Raw genomic sequence first — 5,052 nt, 5'->3', positions numbered from 1 at the left:
GAGCAGATGAACTCTCAGGTCCCTAAATCTGTGATCCTATGCAAAGACAGCCTGGGAACCCTAGCAGATGGAATGAAAATGTGAAGAACAGGAGAAAGCACTTTCAAGAACATCCTTCAGCCTGTCATTTAAATCTCTGAGGCCTTTTCCAGCTTCCAAACTATAAATCTGATTTTAAACTCATTCCATCCTAAGTCAAAATCTGGCAAAAGCCTTTAGAAGCTAGAAGATTAAACCAGAATTTTTTTTTTTTTTATCTCATAACGTTTGGAGTCACAAGTTGGAGATTGAAGAGAATATTGGACTAGAGTAATGTGCTCTGAAGTTCTTCCATAGGATTTGGGGTGAACTGAATGCCCTTTTAATATTGATCTGGCTATGAAGTTATAAGATATGAGATAATTTGGAAATGTAAAGATAATAGGAGAAAAGTAATATTTCCAGAAGAAAAAAAAATTTCTGGTTTAACATTTTAGAATTAAAATAAAATGTTCAGGCAGGATAGGAGTCATTGAAAGAGAAGCAAAATTGGTGTATCTTTCAGCACATCATATAAGAATCCATTTTCCAAGTACCTAGAAGCTACCTGTAATGCTCCAATTTGTTGAAGCTTTTGTAGCAACTGGCCATTCTGTTCCAGGGTTGTGAGATCTGAGTTTCTGCCAATACACTCTTTACCAATAAATATCCGAGGCACAGTTCTTGCTCCTGTTAGCTGCTGCAAATACTCTTGGATCGCATTTGTATCACTGTGGGCTGTTATGTCGACAAATACCAAGGCCTCTGGTTTAATAGGTGGCTGCTTGAGAAGCTCCATAATTTTTCTGCAGTAAGGGCAGGTGGGTTTGATGAAGACCACCACCTTATCAGCTTTGATCTTGCTATTCATGAACTGCTGAGCCATTTTTACCACATTTGTGCCCTCCTAAAGAGTAAATAATGTATTGGGCTTTTCTAGCCTGTGACTATAAGTTCCAATGATCACCTCAAAGCTATCATTTTGTTACTTCACTCAAAACCAACTCTTAACTAGTACTAATATGAACTGAATTACAGTCAGGCTGCATGGTAACTTTTCAGCACTAAATAGCAACCAACAATCATTTCATATGTGCTTATGTATCCCATTTTGAATTTATCCTTCCCATTCTACAGATCCTTCCCATTCTACAGACTTCATTACTTTTTTTTCCAACATAAGTTTTATAAGAATCCAATGGTGCTAAAAATTATACATTCTTGAGGAACTCAGATGAATGCTCAAGAAGGATACTACTGTTATGAGAAAATATGAAAATAAAGTAACTTTATGAAGATGGATGAATTAAAAAATTAAGTACTCACTATTGCTAAGAGTAGGGTATAGAAATAGATGTAGGAGAAAATCCCTGTTCAAAATCAGATCATACTGTAATTTTTGGGGAAATATAGCTTTAGAGCAGAGGAACTATAGTCAGCTACAAAGCTGATACAAGGCTGAAGTATCCTTTTGATGCAGAAAGGGCTCTGCTCCACAGGAGTACTACAATACTTTTGGAAAGATTGAGGTAAATCTAAGGATCAGAATAGAGTACGCATTCTGGGTTCCCTATGGTCAGAAAGAGAAAGAGAGGGCAAGAGTGAAAGAGTGAAAGAGAGAAAGAAAGAGAGAGAGAGAGAGAGAGAGAGAATGATAGTTCACATGTTGGTTATTTCATTTCAGTATAGAACAACTTCCAAATGAACTACAGTTTTGACTTATTTTTTTTTGTTGCTTCAAAATGGTAACATTTGCACAAATAAACTTTTGTAGAGTAAAAAAGAAAATTATATATATATGTATATATATGTATGTATATATGCATATTATATATGTATGTATATATGTATATAATATATGTATGTATATATGCATACATATGTATGTATATATGTATATATATGTATATATACGTATATATATGTATATATGTGTATATATGTATGTATATATTCACATATATATGTATGTGTATACATATATATATATATATATATATATATATATATATATATGTATATACTTCTTATTAATGATGAATTAATTTTCCACTATTGTGAACTGTGGGTAACTCTGAATAATTCACATTCTTTTAAAATACTTTTCTTTGTTTTATTGTACTACATGATATTCCAGAGTTCTAGAAATATCACTGTTAAGGATTATTCTAACCTCAGGCAATTGCCCAACGGGACATTTCCCCAACAGCCTCTGCCCTTTACCCTGGCCATCATCTTCATCTTCCAGTTGTACAGGAACCTTTGTCTCTGTATCTGGATCTTAGTCTCTGATAGGAGAGCATTCACCTTATCTTGTTTGGAATAAGGCTTCCATACCACTCCATATTTACTGCTGTTATCTGGCTATTGTTAATTATATCCCACCCTGATTTTCTTGCTCTCATTTATGTCTTGTCTTCACCTTCAGGGAAGAAACCAACTTGTTTGCCTGTGTTTGCTTATACATAATCCTTTAACATAGTGCTAACCACAAAGTAAGTACTTAATAAATTTGTTTCCTATTTATCTAGTTACTAAAATCTAGATCCAAGATAACATGATATATTAAATTCTAAAGCAAAGGAATTATTCACAATATGTATGCTTTATTTTAGAAGTTGAACAGCTTAAGGTAATTCAGAAATTCAGGTCAGGAACAGACATGAAAATCTTTATACTTTTTATGAACACGTGGCTACTTGCCTAGGGAAGAATTGCTTGGGAGTCCAAACTAAATCCATCCTCCTAGTAATGCTCAGTTAGAAACAGAACTACCTGGAATGACTTATACATTTGTTCATGGGTTGCTATGTGTGCAAAGATATGGCAACAATGAGATAATTTATGACTGTCCCAGGAAGTTTCAGCTGAGTAAAGTCAGAAAACAGACTACAAAAAATTCTATACTGAATGACAAAAGAAGTAGAGGCAATGGAATCAGTGATTTTTTTCTAGGATTTGACTGGAAAAAAAGGGAAAAAAGATAAAGGGATTGTTAGGGTATGGTGAAAGTAATAAAGGGGATTTTTGCTGTTGTTGCTGCTGCTGCTGCTATTGTTGTTGTTGTTGTTATTTTATTGCTGGTTTGTGGTGGTGATGGTATATTTGACCCTACTTTAAGGCAGTCAATATTTAGTTCTTCTGACAGGGGCCTATTGGTACCTTTTTTTGGAGTGAGGTAAAAGTTTTACTTTTAATGTTTCATACACAACATTTTAATTTTATATGTTAACTTGTTTCCACACAGAATAGAGAACGCTGAAATTGGAGACACAAGGACTAAATTTGAATCTGAGTCTACCAACTATTTGTTATGTCATATTGGGCAAGTCACATAATCTGCCTGGGCCTCAGTTTTCTCATTTATAAAATTTGGTTGGACTAGATGTAGTAAGCATTCTTATGCTAGTTTGATAACTATGAGTCCAGATATTATAAAGCTTATTTAATAGCACTTTTGAAAGTATGAAATAAGAGCAATATGAGCCCAGCAAAACTGAAATGCACTCAGATAAAAGATCAGGCTTTTTCTTTTAATTTCTCATTGATATTTGAAAAAAAGTGATGACAGTAATTATCTAGATTCATTCAATCACTTCTTTTCAGAATGAAAGTTAATTGTGAACTGTACACGTACTAACAATCTAAATTGTGGAACATAGTTGCATTTAGTTTCACTTCATTTCAACTTGTGTCCATTGACAAACAAAATTTTCTCAACAATGTAACTACTGTGAAGGCATAAAACACAAAAAGGTAAAAATCAAAGCAAATATATTTTAAAAGCAATTATTTATTCAATTCAACAATATATATATATATTAAATGTGTGCTTTGTGCAAGGTATTTTGTTTGGTTAGGAGGCAGAAATAAAAAAAAAAAGTTTGTGCCTTCAAAGATTCTTATATTATACTAGAGAATAGAGTTACAGTATTGTATAAGAACGAAACTTCACAGTATATAAAAAGTGAGGATGAATTTTTAAAAATAAATTTGTTTTTATTGTACTGTATTTCCCAAAAGATTCCTCACATTTACCAACCAAAGATGTGGATTTTATAATAAAACATTAAAAATAAGAGGAAAAAAGATCACCAAAAATAACCAGCATGTCAATTAAGGCCACTAGTGCATACATTATTCTGCATCCAGGGCTCCTCTCTCATTCAAAAAAGAAAAGAATCTTCATTCTTATATTCCTTTTATGAGAAAAGCTTGGTCATTATAACCACAGAACATTTAGTTTTGATTAGTTATTGCTTCTATTTACCTATTTGTTTTATACACACATACATACACAAATATTTGTGTATAAGTAAAAAATTTGTAAAACTTACACGTATGTGCATATGCACACATATATGTATATGTGCACACATATGTATCTTGATTCTGTCTACTTCATGTAATGCAAAGAAATTGCAAGGAGGAGAGTATGCTATTAATTCAGGTGATGATCAGGAAAGACCTTCTGAAAGAAGTGCTTCTGGCCTTTGTAACTGCATAGTACACAGTATATTTAAACTGGTGGTTAAATGTAGGTTTACCTATGGTATCCATAACCATATAAAAATAAGTTGTAATTGATGGATAAGGTGGTTAAGTAGAATTTAACTTCAACTTTCCTTCACAAAATTTTTATCTCCCAAAATTATGAACTTCAAAAATATTAAACTTGTATTAAGTGACTGGCTAAATATTTGGGGGGCTTAATCATTTATTAGATTTGAAATAAGATTGAATGGGAAAAGTGTCGTCTTGAGGTGATTATTTCTAGGGAATTTGGGCCTATATTTTGTATTTCTTCTATCTCAATTAGAGATGATAAGGAACCAAATCTGAGTCATTTATCCTCCTCTTTAAGTAGAGACCCCAGGGATTCAGAATGAGCTAGTCATCACATGTTTTCACACCAAAATAAAACATGACATAAAAAATTAATATATTGAAAACAAAACTAGTACCTCATAGGATGTATTGTTATGATTGTTGTTCATTATTGAGGCTAACAAATGAAATCTAATTTCCTCCTAG

The 5,052-nt window shown here is 32.6% G+C and overlaps 1 pseudogene; it reads right to left on the bottom strand.

Moving 5' to 3' along the window:
* Window positions 1-508: 508 nt before the first annotated feature.
* Window positions 509-933, bottom strand: LOC110217928 (glutaredoxin-1 pseudogene; annotated as a pseudogene).
* Between the last annotated feature and the right edge of the window lie 4,119 nt (window positions 934-5,052).

Source organism: Phascolarctos cinereus, unplaced genomic scaffold, assembly GCF_003287225.1.
Source record: "Phascolarctos cinereus isolate Bilbo 61053 unplaced genomic scaffold, phaCin_HiC Scaffold_5;HRSCAF=322, whole genome shotgun sequence".
Lineage (NCBI taxonomy): Eukaryota > Metazoa > Chordata > Mammalia > Diprotodontia > Phascolarctidae > Phascolarctos > Phascolarctos cinereus.
The sequence above is the reverse complement of the archived record's forward strand: the minus strand, read 5'-3'. Positions and strand labels throughout refer to the sequence as shown.